Below are 16,972 nucleotides of genomic sequence, written 5' to 3'. Positions count from 1 at the left end.
AGCTTGGCTTCAGAGGTGTCACGGGAGATGCCAGTCTGGGTTGAACACCATTTAACACTGCCTTAAGGACTCCAGCTCCAGAGTTTTCCCACTGGGTTTACTCCCAATGTCTTACTCATGAGGGGTACAGTTGCAAGTGTGACGAGATCTGAAGGACTATTCTAAAGTGGACTGTTCCTTTAACAAGAGAGAGAGGGAGCGAACAGCTTGTGCACTACTTCAGGGATAGAGAGCAACAGGAAGTCTGTGAGTTGCCTTGGAAACTGAAAGACGGAGCTATATGATGGACAGCTGGTGTTCCGCACTTGGAGATATATGCAAGGTCAGTTGATGTTTTAATCAGACACACCACAGGAGATACACGATACCAGAGGCAAGGAGAACACTCGTGAGCATTGTGAACCCACGACAAGGGTGGGATTATTGCTCACAGTGTGGACAAAGGGGTGACCGGTGGAGAGCTATCGGTGTGTTTAACCCTGGCCTGGGGTTGATAACTCCACCAGAGAAGACGGCATCCCCTTTTCTGTGGTCACAGGTTGGTGACTTTTAAATAAGTTTCGGAAGCAAGGATGATGACGTGGAGGATCGGCATCGGCATTGGAAGACAAACCAACACTCTAACTCTCTCTCTCTCCAACTCTACTCAAACCAAATTCCAGAACTGAACTGATCACTTACCATCCCACCTTGAGACTGTATCACCCAATCACCTGAGCTGGGGAAGCTTATTTACTCACCTGTATATATGCATAAACTCTGCTAACCTGTTTACTTTATCTCATTTCATTTTACTTTATTCACTTAGTTACTAATATCATAGAGTTTATAGTGAAAGACTCAGACTCCAGGTGTGTCCATTTCTGCTGGTTCTTTTTAACCCGTTACGGGGTACGTAACACAAGGCAGAGGAGGTTTGAGATCAGAGTTTTCCTTCCACTGGATGAGCAACCAATCATGTTTAATGAGCCCCATCTGCCCAAAGCGACTGGCTGTAAGGCACCAGTAACCCATCTTTGCCCTTCTCCCGTCAGATGAAATGCTTCCTCCAAGCTTAGTAGCTAAGCCACACATGAACGCCAGGGGCTGGACTTGAATGTCAGAAGCTATTTGAGGTGCACACCACTGGGAGCATTTAATAGGTTGTGGCCACTTTTCCCCACTATCACCCCTAGGTAAAACTATCTTAAACAACCAAGGGGTACTGTATTATTGACAACAATAAATCGATAAATTATTTTCACATGAACTACAGAAAACTTTTCTGCATGCGATCCATATAGATCACTTCATCACATCGATGCAATGAGGTTGTACAAGGACACACGGAGCAGAATAGTTCAGGGAAACAGTGTCTTAGTTGCCATGAAAATGCAGTGCAGGCAGACAATAAGGTAGAAGGCCAAAGGATCATTGGGAGGTCAGGGTTTTGTTTTCAATCTATGCCCACAAACTGTAGAATTCAACATCTGAAACTACAGTACTGTGCAGTAGTCTGAAGTGTATATTACAACTGACAACACTTTCTTGTATTTTATAGTTCGCAATTTATCCCGTTGTAATGTGGTTTGAACGACATCCTCCAGATGAAAAGTGCTTTATAAATAAATTCCTATTATTATTTTTTTCTGAGCCTAAACTGGTAACAGTTTACGGGCATAACAAGCACATTCATGTCTCAATTGATAGGAAATTTTAGACTACTTCAGTGGTGTAGGGTATTGTGGATTTTGAAGACTGTTACAAATGTGCCACAACTCTAAGGGGCCGAAGGGTACAAAGTAGCCCCCACCTTTTTGAGAATCGCAAGATCGCTATTAATTCGGGTCTGGGACCCAGGAAATGAGAGAGAGACACGCAGAATCCTCAAGGTTTGGAATGTGTCCTGGCCTCAGTGAAACAAAGCCACCGATAATGGCTATTGTCTCTTGGAGACAGAATTGTGTATTGAGTACTGTACTATTCATTGAAGCCCTCAGGGGATGACCAGAGTGGGCTGGTTGAGGGATTGCATCATCCCAACCTGATTGATATCTGAGACCCCATGAGTAAGGATAAAAGAGGGTCTGGGGAACAACCCCTTTAGATGCACCAGGAGAAACGCTAGAAATCCCATGACAGCGTTTAATAGCGATAGCCGGTGGGGGGCTCATGTGCGTCCTTCCCTTGCCTGGGATTGGCGGCCTCACCATAGAAGAACGGCTTTAGCTAAAGGAGAGGCCACAAGTGAACGGCCACACCAACGGGACTCCCAATGGATCGAAATCATAAAAGGAATTGGCAAGTTTCTCAAAATCTCTCTCTCAACTCCAACCAAGGCTGCAGCCTGAATGAACTGAGTGACTTTTAGATAGATAGATAGATAGATAGATAGATAGATACTTTATTCATCCCCATGGGGAAATTCAACCGTTTTTTTTCCAATGTCCCATACACTTGTTGTAGCAAAAACTAATTACATACAATACTTAACTCAGTAAAAATATGATATGCATCTAAATCACTAACTCAAAAAGCATTAATAATAGCTTTAAAAAAAAAGTTCTTAAGTCCTGGTGGTTGAATTGTAAAGCCTAATGGCATTGGGGAGTATTGACCTCTTCATCCTGTCTGAGGAGCATTGCATCGATAGTAACCTGTTGCTGAAACTGCTTCTCTGTCTCTGGATGGTGCTATGTAGAGGATGTTCAGGGTTTTCCATAATTGACCGTAGCCTACTCAGCGCCCTTCGCTCAGCTACCGATGTTAAACTCTCCAGTACTTTGCCCACGACAGAGCCCGCCTTCCTTATCAGCTTATTAAGACGTGAGGTGTCCCTCTTCTTAATGCTTCCTCCCCAATACGCCAGCATATTTATATTTCCATTAGACAATACAGTATCCCCTAGACAACGATAGAGCTATTTCTTATAGATTATTATTATACCCACACTTTTAGATTTAGTATGGACGACGTATATTATCTGTATGTTTGCATTGATATTATTTTTGTGTATTTTTACTAAAAAATACTGTTACAAATAGTACCATCAGACTTCAGCGGACCACTCTATCTTTGCCGGTAAGTGACCCAGTTAAGGGGTTCGTTAAAAAATGGGGGCTCGTCCGGGATTTGATAACAAATTGGCGGGCAAGTGAATCGGGCTTGTAAGTCCAAACGTGGGTCTGGTTGCGCGGGTTACCAGACGGGAAACCCTCAAAGATGGACGTGGATGAATTTATAGAAAACCCAACTGTGGAGGCGCTAGAGACGGCCACAAATTCGGACGATAAATATTGCGAAAGGACTAAACCTCGCAGAGGTGAGGTTGTCAATGAAAAAGCGGGAGGTGCGGAGGGCCATAACTCAGTATTATATTGTGAAGAATGTGTTTTCGGCTGAGGTATTGGAAAATATCCCTGAAAAGGCACCAGCTAGTGGGACAGCTCAGTTAGAGTTGGAGAAATTAAGGTTGGAACATGAAATTAAGTTAAAACAGCTGGAAGCAGCTGAAAAAGAGAAGGAAAGGGCCAGGAAAGAGAAGGAGAGAGAGTATGAGGAGAAGGAGAAACAGAGGCAACATGACTTGGACATGGAGAAGTTAAGGCAAGAGTGAAGAGCTCAAGGGTCAGACCGAGAGGAGCGGTTTAATGTTAGTCGGGAGTTTAGGTTAGCACCTCCGTTCGAGGAGATGGATGTTGATAGTTATTTCTTGCATTTTGAAAAGGTGGCAGTGAGTCAGAAGTAGCCCAAAGAGCAGTGGGTGGCGTTGTTACAAAGTGTGTTAAAAGGGAAGGCACATCGGGCATATGCGGCATTGTCCATGGAGGAGGAGTCTGAGAATTATGAGAAAGTAAAGGAGGCCATTCTTCGGACGTATGAATTGGTACCTGAAGCGTATAGACAAAAGTTCAGAAATTTAAAGAAAGGGTGGAATCAGACGTATATCGAGCTTGCCTATGAGAACAGTGTTCTCTTGGATCGTTGGTGTGCAGCATAAATAGTGGAAGAAGATTTTTGGCACTTAGGGAGTTAATTCTGATTAAGGAATTTAAAGGTTGTGTTTCGAATGATATCCGGATGTATTTGAATGAGAAGCCGAATAAGTCCATCTCCGAATTTGCTAGGTTCTCAGATGAATATGCCCTAACCTACAAGACAAAGTTTTCCTTGAATGAAAGTTACCAGAGAGACCGTGGGAATGGTAGAGAAAGCATGTCGGCTGAGGCAGAGATCCCGCCGGGAGCTAGTGGTAAAATTAAGGAGGAGGAAAGGCAAGACGGCAGGAGAGGTCCTGGTTTGACCTGTTTTAATTGTGGAAAGGTGGGTCATATTGCATCTAAGTGCCGTGCTCCGAGGAAGGAGACAGGAAAATGGAAAGCAGCAGTCCCTACAGGATGTGTTATGGTGATCAGTAAATCGACGAGAGAGCCCCTGGTAGACAGAGTACGAGAAGTGTCTGAGAAATGTATTTCAGAAGGAACCGTGTCTGTGAGAGAGGGAGACACACCAGTTCCAGTGCAGATCTGGAGAGACACGGGAGCTGAGCTGTAATTGATTAGCAGTAAGGTACTGGATTTTGGTCGCAAGACTTGAGAGGTGGCTTTGAGAGGCATAGGAAAAGGGACAGAAGCGGTGCCTTTGCATAGGATCGTTATAAATTGTGGGCTGGTATCTGGACCAGTAGAAATAGGGGAGCGATCAGAATTCCCGAGAACTGACGTAGACATCCTTCTGGGTGATGACGTTTGGTCGGCCATGGAGCTGCCGAGCCAGCCTGTAAGTGTTGAGGACCCGCCCCTGGATTCAAAGATCTATCCCGCATGCGCAACCACTCACAGCATGTCGAGAAAGGCAGCTGAGAACGAGACCAGTTTAAATCAGGCCAGTATCGATTTGGCCGAGACGTTTTTACTGACTCTGTACCAAGAGGGTTTAGAGGGTGGTAAAAATGGAGAATAGGAAAGTGAAAGAGAGTAAAGGAGAGGAGGTAGTCCTGCCCTTAGCCAGGAGGAAATTTATAGAGGCACGAAGTAAAGAGGAGAAACAGATAAGGCTGTTAAAATGTCCAGGGTTGGACATGGATGATCTGTCTGGTTTGGCAGAACTGTTTGAAGAAGTTGAAAATTCTAAAGGTGTTCCCGATAATGAAATGAGGGCAGTCCTAGATGAAAAGGATGCCATTACCTTGAAGAAGTCTGCTGGGTTGGCAGATGAGGTTGTTTCAGCCCGCAGGGTTGAGTTTACTCCAGAAGGGAGTTGCCCAGAGAGTAACTGGGAGGATCAGGGGAATTTAGAATTTGAAAAGGGTACGGGTATTGAAAGCTTGGAAGAGGCAGATGTCCCATTTGAGTGTGTTCAAGATGTGGATGCACGTGGTACTGAACCTAGTAATGGAGCTCAGAAAAGGTCTGAGGTATTTGATTCAGTTGAAAAGGAATGCAGTCCTTGTGGGTCAGAAGGACTTGGTTCAGTGAAGAAAGGGTTAACCTTGGTAATAGTGGGAAGTGAGAATTCCCAGTTGTTTGTGTTCGAAGGTGTGTTAAAAGTTAGTGAGGAGATAAAAGGTGGTGATGTGAATCTTATTATTGAAGGAAAAGGGAAAAGTGTAGTTCCTAAATTGAATGGAAAAGATTTAAAGTCTGGATTGATGTCAGAAGCAGCAACCAGGCTACAGAGACAATGGCTTGGTAACATGGTGCCTGCGAATCAATTACAGGTTGATTTGGAATGTAAAGGTGCCCCACACGCTATTGTTATTCAAGAGAGTGCTGTGAAGAGGCAGAAGGGTCCTGAAGATAATGCTAACAACTTGCTTAAAATTAAAGAATTGTGTGGAAATTCGGAAAATGGTCAAAGTTTGGAACACATTGTTGATAAAATAACTCCTATGAAAGGAGCATGCGAAAGCCCATTCCACACTAGTATACAAGTTAACCACGTGGGAGATAACTAGAAAAGGGGCGAAGGTTGACGGGATGCCATTTTAACTAACAGGATCCGGTTTTAAGGGATGTCGACAAAGCATGTAAATAATAAAGACAACCCCCATGGAAGATTGACTGTTAAGTTTGAAAGTAACATAAAGATTAGTATTTGCATGAACTTTTGTAGTATACACGTAAGCTAAGATCACTACTCTTTAGTATTTGTTTGCTGAAGGAAAGGAATAAAAATAGGTGGTTATCAAATTGGAGTCTGATGCTACAGGAATTTATTAAGGTACAAGATGTTAAGATAGTAAGGGAAGTGACAATGTAATCGCTAACTGTTTAGATGCTGAATTGAATGTATAACTGTATTACTCTGTAGTGAAAAAAAGCTCTTTTGTATTGTGTTAGATGCTAAAATCCTGTAAGACTCTGTATTAATTCATTTTTACCGATGGTAAAAATCTTTGAAGGAAGGGGGTGTTATGAATGTGCCACAACTCTGAGGGGCCGAAGGGTACAAAGTAGCTCCCTCCTTTTTGAGAATCGCAAGATCGCTATTAATTTGGGTCTGGGACCCAGGAAATGAGAGAGAGACACGCAGAATCCTCAAGGTTTGGAATGTGTCCTGGCCTCAGCAAAACAAAGCCACTGATAATGGCTATGGTCTCTTGGAGACAGAATTGTGTATTGAGTACTGTACTATTTATTGAAGCCCTCAGGGGACGACCAGAGTGGGCTGGTTGAGGGATTGCATCATCCCAACCTGATTGACATCTGAGACCCTGTGAGTAAGGATAAAAGAGGGTCTGGGGAACAATCCCTTTAGACGCATCAGGAGAGATGCTAGAAATCCCATGACAGCGTTTAATAGCGACAGCCGGTGGGGGGCTCATGTGCGTCCTTCCCTTGCCTGGGATTGGCGGCCTCACCATAGAAGAACGGCTTTAGCTAAAGGAGAGGCCACAAGTGAACGGCCACACCAACGGGACTCCCAATGGATCGAAATCATAAAAGGAATTGGCAAGTTTCTCAAAATCTCTCTCTCAACTCCAACCAAGGCTGCAGCCTGAATGAACTGAGTGACTTTTAGATAGATAGATAGATAGATAGATAGATAGATAGATAGATAGATAGATACTTTATTCATCCCCATGGGGAAATTCAACCGTTTTTTTCCAATGTCCCATACACTTGTTGTAGCAAAAACTAATTACATACAATACTTAACTCAGTAAAAATATGATATGCATCTAAATCACTAACTCAAAAAGCATTAATAATAGCTTTAAAAAAAAAGTTCTTAAGTCCTGGTGGTTGAATTGTAAAGCCTAATGGCATTGGGGAGTATTGACCTCTTCATCCTGTCTGAGGAGCATTGCATCGATAGTAACCTGTTGCTGAAACTGCTTCTCTGTCTCTGGATGGTGCTATGTAGAGGATGTTCAGGGTTTTCCATAATTGACCGTAGCCTACTCAGCGCCCTTCGCTCAGCTACCGATGTTAAACTCTCCAGTACTTTGCCCACGACAGAGCCCGCCTTCCTTATCAGCTTATTAAGACGTGAGGTGTCCCTCTTCTTAATGCTTCCTCCCCAACACGCCACCATATTTATATTTCCATTAGACAATACAGTATCCCCTAGACAACGATAGAGATATTTCTTATAGATTATTATTATACCCACACTTTTAGATTTAGTATGGACGACGTATATTATCTGTATGTTTGCATTGATATTATTTTTGTGTATTTTTACTAAAAAATACTGTTACAAATAGTACCATCAGACTTCAGCGGACCACTCTATCTTTGCTGGTAAGTGACCCAGTTAAGGGGTTCGTTAAAAAAATGGGGGCTCGTCCGGGATTTGATAACAAATTGGAGGGCAAGTGAATCGGGCTTGTAAGTCCAAACGTGGGTCTGGTTGCGCGGGTTACCAGACGGGATACCCTCAAAGATGGACGTGGATGAATTTATAGAAAACCCAACTGTGGAGGCGCTAGAGACGGCCACAAATTCGGACGATAAATATTGCGAAAGGACTAAACCTCGCAGAGGTGAGGTTGCCAATGAAAAAGCGGGAGGTGCGGAGGGCCATAACTCAGTATTATATTGTGAAGAATGTGTTTTCGGCTGAGGTATTGGAAAATATCCCTGAAAAGGCACCAGCTAGTGGGACAGCTCAGTTAGAGTTGGAGAAATTAAGGTTGGAACATGAAATTAAGTTAAAACAGCTGGAAGCAGCTGAAAAAGAGAAGGAAAGGGCCAGGAAAGAGAAGGAGAGAGAGTATGAGGAGAAGGAGAAACAGAGGCAACATGACTTGGACATGGAGAAGTTAAGGCAAGAGTGAAGAGCTCAAGGGTCAGACCGAGAGGAGCGGTTTAATGTTAGTCGGGAGTTTAGGTTAGCACCTCCGTTCGAGGAGATGGATGTTGATAGTTATTTCTTGCATTTTGAAAAGGTGGCAGTGAGTCAGAAGTAGCCCAAAGAGCAGTGGGTGGCGTTGTTACAAAGTGTGTTAAAAGGGAAGGCACATCGGGCATATGCGGCATTGTCCATGGAGGAGGAGTCTGAGAATTATGAGAAAGTAAAGGAGGCCATTCTTCGGACGTATGAATTGGTACCTGAAGCGTATAGACAAAAGTTCAGAAATTTAAAGAAAGGGTGGAATCAGACGTATATCGAGCTTGCCTATGAGAACAGTGTTCTCTTGGATCGTTGGTGTGCAGCATAAATAGTGGAAGAAGATTTTTGGCACTTAGGGAGTTAATTCTGATTAAGGAATTTAAAGGTTGTGTTTCGAATGATATCCGGATGTATTTGAATGAGAAGCCGAATAAGTCCATCTCCGAATTTGCTAGGTTCTCAGATGAATATGCCCTAACCTACAAGACAAAGTTTTCCTTGAATGAAAGTTACCAGAGAGACCGTGGGAATGGTAGAGAAAGCATGTCGGCTGAGGCAGAGATCCCGCCGGGAGCTAGTGGTAAAATTAAGGAGGAGGAAAGGCAAGACGGCAGGAGAGGTCCTGGTTTGACCTGTTTTAATTGTGGAAAGGTGGGTCATATTGCATCTAAGTGCCGTGCTCCGAGGAAGGAGACAGGAAAATGGAAAGCAGCAGTCCCTACAGGATGTGTTATGGTGATCAGTAAATCGACGAGAGAGCCCCTGGTAGACAGAGTACGAGAAGTGTCTGAGAAATGTATTTCAGAAGGAACCGTGTCTGTGAGAGAGGGAGACACACCAGTTCCAGTGCAGATCTGGAGAGACACGGGAGCTGAGCTGTAATTGATTAGCAGTACGGTACTGGATTTTGGTCGCAAGACTTGAGAGGTGGCTTTGAGAGGCATAGGAAAAGGGACAGAAGCGGTGCCTTTGCATAGGATCGTTATAAATTGTGGGCTGGTATCTGGACCAGTAGAAATAGGGGAGCGATCAGAATTCCCGAGAACTGACGTAGACATCCTTCTGGGTGATGACGTTTGGTCGGCCATGGAGCTGCCGAGCCAGCCTGTAAGTGTTGAGGACCCGCCCCTGGATTCAAAGATCTATCCCGCATGCGCAACCACTCACAGCATGTCGAGAAAGGCAGCTGAGAACGAGACCAGTTTAAATCAGGCCAGTATCGATTTGGCCGAGACGTTTTTACTGACTCTGTACCAAGAGGGTTTAGAGGGTGGTAAAAATGGAGAATAGGAAAGTGAAAGAGAGTAAAGGAGAGGAGGTAGTCCTGCCCTTAGCCAGGAGGAAATTTATAGAGGCACGAAGTAAAGATGAGAAACAGATAAGGCTGTTAAAATGTCCAGGGTTGGACATGGATGATCTGTCTGGTTTGGCAGAACTGTTTGAAGAAGTTGAAAATTCTAAAGGTGTTCCCGATAATGAAATGAGGGCAGTCCTAGATGAAAAGGATGCCATTACCTTGAAGAAGTCTGCTGGGTTGGCAGATGAGGTTGTTTCAGCCCGCAGGGTTGAGTTTACTCCAGAAGGGAGTTGCCCAGAGAGTAACTGGGAGGATCAGGGGAATTTAGAATTTGAAAAGGGTACGGGTATTGAAAGCTTGGAAGAGGCAGATGTCCCATTTGAGTGTGTTCAAGATGTGGATGCACGTGGTACTGAACCTAGTAATGGAGCTCAGAAAAAGTCTGAGGTATTTGATTCAGTTGAAAAGGAATGCAGACCTTGTGGGTCAGATGGACTTGGTTCAGTGAAGAAAGGGTTAACCTTGGTAATAGTGGGAAGTGAGAATTCCCAGTTGTTTGTGTTCGAAGGTGTGTTAAAAGTTAGTGAGGAGATAAAAGGTGGTGATGTGAATCTTATTATTGAAGGAAAAGGGAAAAGTGTAGTTCCTAAATTGAATGGAAAAGATTTAAAGTCTGGATTGATGTCAGAAGCAGCAACCAGGCTACAGAGACAATGGCTTGGTAACATGGTGCCTGCGAATCAATTACAGGTTGATTTGGAATGTAAAGGTGCCCCACACGCTATTGTTATTCAAGAGAGTGCTGTGAAGAGGCAGAAGGGTCCTGAAGATAATGCTAACAACTTGCTTAAAATTAAAGAATTGTGTGGAAATTCGGAAAATGGTCAAAGTTTGGAACACATTGTTGATAAAATAACTCCTATGAAAGGAGCATGCGAAAGCCCATTCCACACTAGTATACAAGTTAACCACGTGGGAGATAACTAGAAAAGGGGCGAAGGTTGACGGGATGCCATTTTAACTAACAGGATCCGGTTTTAAGGGATGTCGACAAAGCATGTAAATAATAAAGACAACCCCCATGGAAGATTGACTGTTAAGTTTGAAAGTAACATAAAGATTAGTATTTGCATGAACTTTTGTAGTATACACGTAAGCTAAGATCACTACTCTTTAGTTTTTGTTTGCTGAAGGAAAGGAATAAAAATAGGTGGTTATCAAATTGGAGTCTGATGCTACAGGAATTTATTAAGGTACAAGATGTTAAGATAGTAAGGGAAGTGACAATGTAATCGCTAACTGTTTAGATGCTGAATTGAATGTATAACTGTATTACTCTGTAGTGAAAAAAAGCTCTTTTGTATTGTGTTAGATGCTAAAATCCTGTAAGACTCTGTATTAATTCATTTTTACCGATGGTAAAAATCTTTGAAGGAAGGGGGTGTTATGAATGTGCCACAACTCTGAGGGGCTGAAGGGTACAAAGTAGTTCCCTCCTTTTTGAGAATCGCAAGATCGCTATTAATTTGGGTCTGGGACCCAGGAAATGAGAGAGAGACACGCAGAATCCTCAAGGTTTGGAATGTGTCCTGGCCTCAGCAAAACAAAGCCACTGATAATGGCTATGGTCTCTTGGAGACAGAATTGTGTATTGAGTAATGTACTATTCATTGAAGCCCTCAGGGGACGACCAGAGTGGGCTGGTTGAGGGATTGCATCATCCCAACCTGATTGACATCTGAGACCCTGTGAGTAAGGATAAAAGAGGGTCTGGGGAACAATCCCTTTAGACGCATCAGGAGAGACGCTAGAAATCCCATGACAGCGTTTAATAGCGACAGCCAGTGGGGGGCTCGTGTGCGTCCTTCCCTTGCCTGGGGTTGGCGGCCTCACCACGGAAGAACGGCTTTAGCTAAAGGAGAAGCCACAAGTGAACGGCCACACCAACGGGACTCCCAACGGATCAAAATCATAAAAGGAATTGGCAAGTTTCTCAAAATCTCTCTCTCAACTCCAACCAAGGCTGCAGCCTGAATGAACTGAGTGACTTTTATATTTCCATCGGACAATACATTATCCCCTAGACAATGATAGAGCTACTTCTTTCTGATTATTATTATACCCACACTTTTAGATTTAGTATTGATGACGTATATTATCTGTATATTTGCATTGATATTACGATTGGGATAATGAATACCCTGTTCATGTTAAGTACTGAGTTAAGTATTGTATGTAATTAGTTTTTGCTACAACAAGTGTATGGGACATTGGAAAAAAAAGGTTGAATTTCCCCATGGGGATGAATAAAGTATCTATCTATCTATCTATCTATCTGTTCCATAGTCTTTCAATCTCCCATTTTAATTCAGCATATTTCTGCTGTTTTTCACAAATTGATTACTGTAAGTTATGTTAGCTTGGAATTGCTATATCTATTAAATACGTTTTTGCTTGTTTATCCTATAAAATTATATCCGAACGGTTATTGAGAGATATACTTTATTGATCCGGAGCGAAATTGGGTTTTGTTACAGCCTTGCCAACCAAGAATAGTGTAGAAATATAGCAATATAAAACCATAAATAATTAAATAATAATGTTAATCATGCCAAGTGGAAATAACTCCAGGACCAGCCTATTGGCTCAGGGTGTCTGACACTCTGAGGGAGGAGTTGTAAAGTTTGATGGCCACAGGCAGGAATGACTTCCTATGACGCTCAGTGTTACATCTCAGTGGAATGAGTCTCTGGCTGAATGTACTCCTGTGCCTAACCAGTTCATTATGGAGTGGATGGGAGTCATTGTCCAAGATGGCATGCAACTTGAACAGCATCCTTTTTTCAGACACCACCGTCAGAGAGTCCAGTTCCACCCCCACAACATCACTGGCCTTACGAATGAGTTTGTTGATTCTGTTGGTGTCTGCATATGATTATGGATTATCCTATCTGTAATAATGGATCGGTCACAGTATCATATGTAGGACTCTAACTCTAAAAGTGGACCCAGCTTCATCAGCTGTAGTTTAAAACAGAATTTTGTGAATGTTGTCCAGCACTTGATTGTGCTTGTACAAGTAACCAGATTGAGTTAAACTACTGCAGGATCCCGAAAGGTATTGGATTGTTTCGGGTTTCTCTTGTAATTTTCAGCATTTATCAACTTGAACTTTTTGGTCTTTTATTCTGTATTATTGATAACGCTGTGTGAACTACCTGGATCCCTTCTGTTTCTGGGAAGAGCTCAACAACTCTGAGCCTGGCGTTTGATGATTCCTTGTTGACATCTCGTCGGCTGTGATTGTGGAGTTAACTTACTTCTCTTAAGACAGTTTCTTCATTTTTATAACCATATAACAATTACAGCACGGGAACAGGCCATCTCAGCCCTTCTAGTCCATGCCGAACACTTACTCTCACCTAGTCCCACCTACCTGCTCTCAGCACATAACCCTCCATTCCTTTCCTGTCCACATACCTATCCATATTTTTTAAATGACAAAATCGAACCTTCCTCTACCACTTCTACTGGAAGGTTGTTCCACACAGCTACCGCTCTGAGTAAAAAAGTTCCCCCTCATGTTACCCCTAAACTTTTGCCCCTTAACTCTCAACTCATGTACTCATGTCTGAATCTCCCCTACTCTCAATGGAAATAGCCTATCCATGTCAACTCTATCCATCCCCCTCATAATTTTAAATACCTCTATCAAGTACCCCCCTCAACCTTCTACACTCCAAAGAATAAAGACTTAACTTGTTCAACCTTTTTCTGTAACTTGGGTGCTGAAGCCCATGTAACATTCTAGTAAATCTCCTCTGTACTCTCTCTATTTTGTTGACATCTTTCCTATAATTCAGTGACGAGAACTGTACACAATACTCCAAATTCGGCCTTACCAATGCCTTGTACAATTTTAACATTACATCCCAACTCCTAAACTCAATGCTCTGATTTATAAAGGCCAGCATACCAAAAGTTTTCTTCACCACCCTATCCACATGAGATTCTACCTTCAGGGAACTATGCACCATTATTCCTACATCATTCTGTTCTGCTGCATTCCTCAATGCCCTACTATTTACCATGTATGTCCTATTTTGATTAGTCCTACCAAAATGCAGCACCTCACACTTATCAGCATTAAACTCCATCTGCCATCTTTCAGCCCACTCTTCTAACTGGCCTAAATCTCTCTGCAAGCTTTGAAAACCTACTTCATTATCCACAACGCCACCTACCTTGGTATCATCTGCATATGGGTTATACTTATATTTCCTTTCAGTGATGTGTACCCTTTATCAGAATTGCATATGCTTGTATGGAGAGCAGAATCCTGCTTGTGTTGATGAAAATAAATGAGCTAATTCTAGATGTCAGAAAAGGCAAGATGAAGGAACTCAACACACTAGTCCACAGAGGGATCTTAAGTGGAGACAGAGCAATTTCAAATTCCTGGGTGTTAATATCTGATGTGAGTATCTAACCTGGATCCGATATATCCATGCAGCTATAAAGAAGGCACAACAGTTAGGAGTTTCCAATATCACTCAAATATTTCTATAGGTATAACTTGGAGAGCATTATAACTGGCTGCATCACCGTCTGGTTCATGGGGAATACTGCACAGGATTGGAGTAGTGCCACAGTAATCACTTTTTTATTTCTATTTCTGCACAACTTATTTAATATAATATTTCATATAATCACGCAGTCAAGCATAGCTAGATATGCTCAACTTCCAAGCCCTGAAGCCACTTTGCTGCTCAGCCAGCTCCAATGGACAGGACACATGCCTCACATGGAGAACTCCGGGTTACCAAAAGCAGTACTCCACAGAGAACTCTCTCAGGGCAATAGAGATCATGGTGCCCGTACAAGAGGTACAAGGACCAAATTAAGCAGAGGCTGTATCAGGCAAATATGAAGATCAAAGAGTGGCAGCAGCTGATCCACGGCAAAGCCAAGAATTTTGAGGAATTCAGAAGAATGACTGCTAAAGAAAAGATGAAATGTAAGAAGGATCCAACTACCCAAGCGCTCGCATCCCAGCTGTCCCTGAGTCCCAACTGCTCCCGGGTCTGCAGAACCAGAATATATAAACCAATTGGGGAAGAGAAGAGGATTTAGCGTATGCTTCATGGTCACTGATGCTTGCTGGAACACTGGAATGTCCATGCCCTCAAATCCTTTTGTTCCCTGGATCTGGAGTACCTGGTGCTGCTGTGTAAATCTTTCTGGCAGCCGAGGGAGTTCACAGCTGTTATTATCACAGCTATTTAATAACAACATCCCCCAGCTGTGTGTTATTATCACAGCTGGTGGATGACTCCCCCCAGAAATTGGTCAGGTCAACCCGAACCAGAAGCCCTGGATGATCAGTTCCATGCAAACAGCACTTAACGCACGACGGACAGCCTACGTTGCCGGTATTCGTCAGGAGCTCAAGAAATTCAGATCCGATCTGTGCAAAGTCATCAAGGCAGTGAAACAACAATACAGGGACAATATCCAGGCACAACTCTCAAACAACACACACAGCTTATGGTAATGCGGCAAATATGGCTTATGGCAACCATCGCGGAATTCAAAGCTAAGCACAGTGGTGCTGCCAACATCACTGCCTCCCTCCCAGAGGAGCCAAATCTTTTTACGCTCGGTTTGATATTGCCAACACTGAGCCCTCGAGGACAGCCGGCAAAGCGACCTGCACCATGGTCATCTCTGAGGCTGAAATTCGCAGGTGTTTCCAATGAGTGGAAAAGTCTCAAGGTTGCGGGACTGGACGGCATCCCAGGGCGGTTACTCGGTATTTGCGTGACACAAATGGCGGGTGTGTTTAGAAACATTTTAAATCTCTCCCTCTCCCAGTGTAGAATATCCTCCTACTTCAAAACATCCACCATTGTCGCTCTAGCTAAAAAGACCAAGGTAACATGTCTAAACATGTTGGCATCCTGTCGCACTCAGCTCAATGATAAGCAAATGCTTTGAGAGGCTGGTCAAGGACTACATCTGCAGCTTGCTACCACCCACACTGGACCCACTACAATTCACCTACAGATACAACCGATCAACAGATGACACAATCTTCACTGCTCTGCACACCTCCTTAAACCTCTGGAGAAGATGGGTGCTTATGTGAGAATGCTGTTCTTGCTGTACTGTTCAGCATTCGACACCATAATTCCCTCCAGGCTCGCCAAGAAGCTAAGAGACCCTGCCTTCACCCTATCTTGTGCAAGTGGACAATGGACTTCCTATCAGATCGCCGGCAAGTGGTAAGAGTGGGCTCCCTCACCTCTGCCTCTCTGACCTTCAAAACAGGTGCCCCTTAGGGCTGTGTTCTAAGCTCCCTCCTTTTCGCTCTGTATACGCTTGACTGTGTCACCAGCCACAGATCCAATCCGCTAATGAAATTTGCTGACAACACTACACAGATTGGCCGAATCTCAATTAATAATGAGGCAGCCCACAGAGAAGAAGTCATCACCCCGACACAGTGGTGTCAGGGAAAGAGCCCCTCCCTCAATGTTGCAAAAACAAAGCTGGTTGCAATGTCGCAAGAACATGAGGAATGGAGACAGGCTGATACCTATTGATGTCAATGGATCTGGGGTTGAGAGGGTGAACAGCTTTAAATTCCTGAGGATACACATCATTGAGGATCTCACGTGGTCTGTACATAATGGTTGTGTGGTGAGAAAGGCACAACAGTGTCTCTTTCACCTCAGACGTTTGATGAAGTTTGGGATGGGGCCCCAAATCCTAAGAACCTTCTACAGGGGCACAATTGAGAGCATCCTGACAGGCAGCCCCACTGCCTGATATGGGAACTGTACTTCTGTCAATCGCAGGACTTTGCAGAGAGTGGTGTGGATAGCCCAGCACATCTGTAGATGTGAACCTCCCTCTATTCAGGACATTTATTGAGATAGGTGTGTAAAAAAGGGCCCAAAGGATCATTCTGGACCCAAGTCACAACAACCACAAACTGTTCCAGCTACTACCATCTGGGAAATGGTACCACAGCATAAAAACCAAGACCAACAGGCGGGACAGCTTTTTCCGCCAGGTCATCAGACTGATTAATTCACGTTTGTAAATTCTATTTTTACAATTTATACATAGATACACACTCAACACACACACTTTACGGCAATTGTGCTGGAGCATAAAGACAATTTTCACTACATATGTCAGTGATAGTAAACCCAATTGAGAACTTTTATCTGTGTCATTTTTTTTAGTTCTATTATTCATCTTCTTCATACTGTCCTAGTTCATGTTAATCTAAGTGTGCTCGAGTGAACATGGTGTTATTTAAAAATTGCTATTTTAGTTTTTATTTTT

At 43.3% G+C, this 16,972-nt stretch overlaps 1 protein-coding gene across 1 annotated transcript in view; it reads right to left on the bottom strand.

Moving 5' to 3' along the window:
- Positions 1-16,972, bottom strand: part of LOC140723084 (NACHT, LRR and PYD domains-containing protein 3-like) — a 767,011-nt gene that overhangs the window by 724,841 nt on the left and 25,198 nt on the right. The window lies entirely within an intron of this gene.

The sequence above is a fragment of the Hemitrygon akajei genome, unplaced genomic scaffold (assembly GCF_048418815.1).
Source record: "Hemitrygon akajei unplaced genomic scaffold, sHemAka1.3 Scf000100, whole genome shotgun sequence".
NCBI lineage: Eukaryota > Metazoa > Chordata > Chondrichthyes > Myliobatiformes > Dasyatidae > Hemitrygon > Hemitrygon akajei.
Note: the sequence above shows the minus strand (reverse complement) of the source record. Positions and strands in the feature narration are given on the sequence as shown.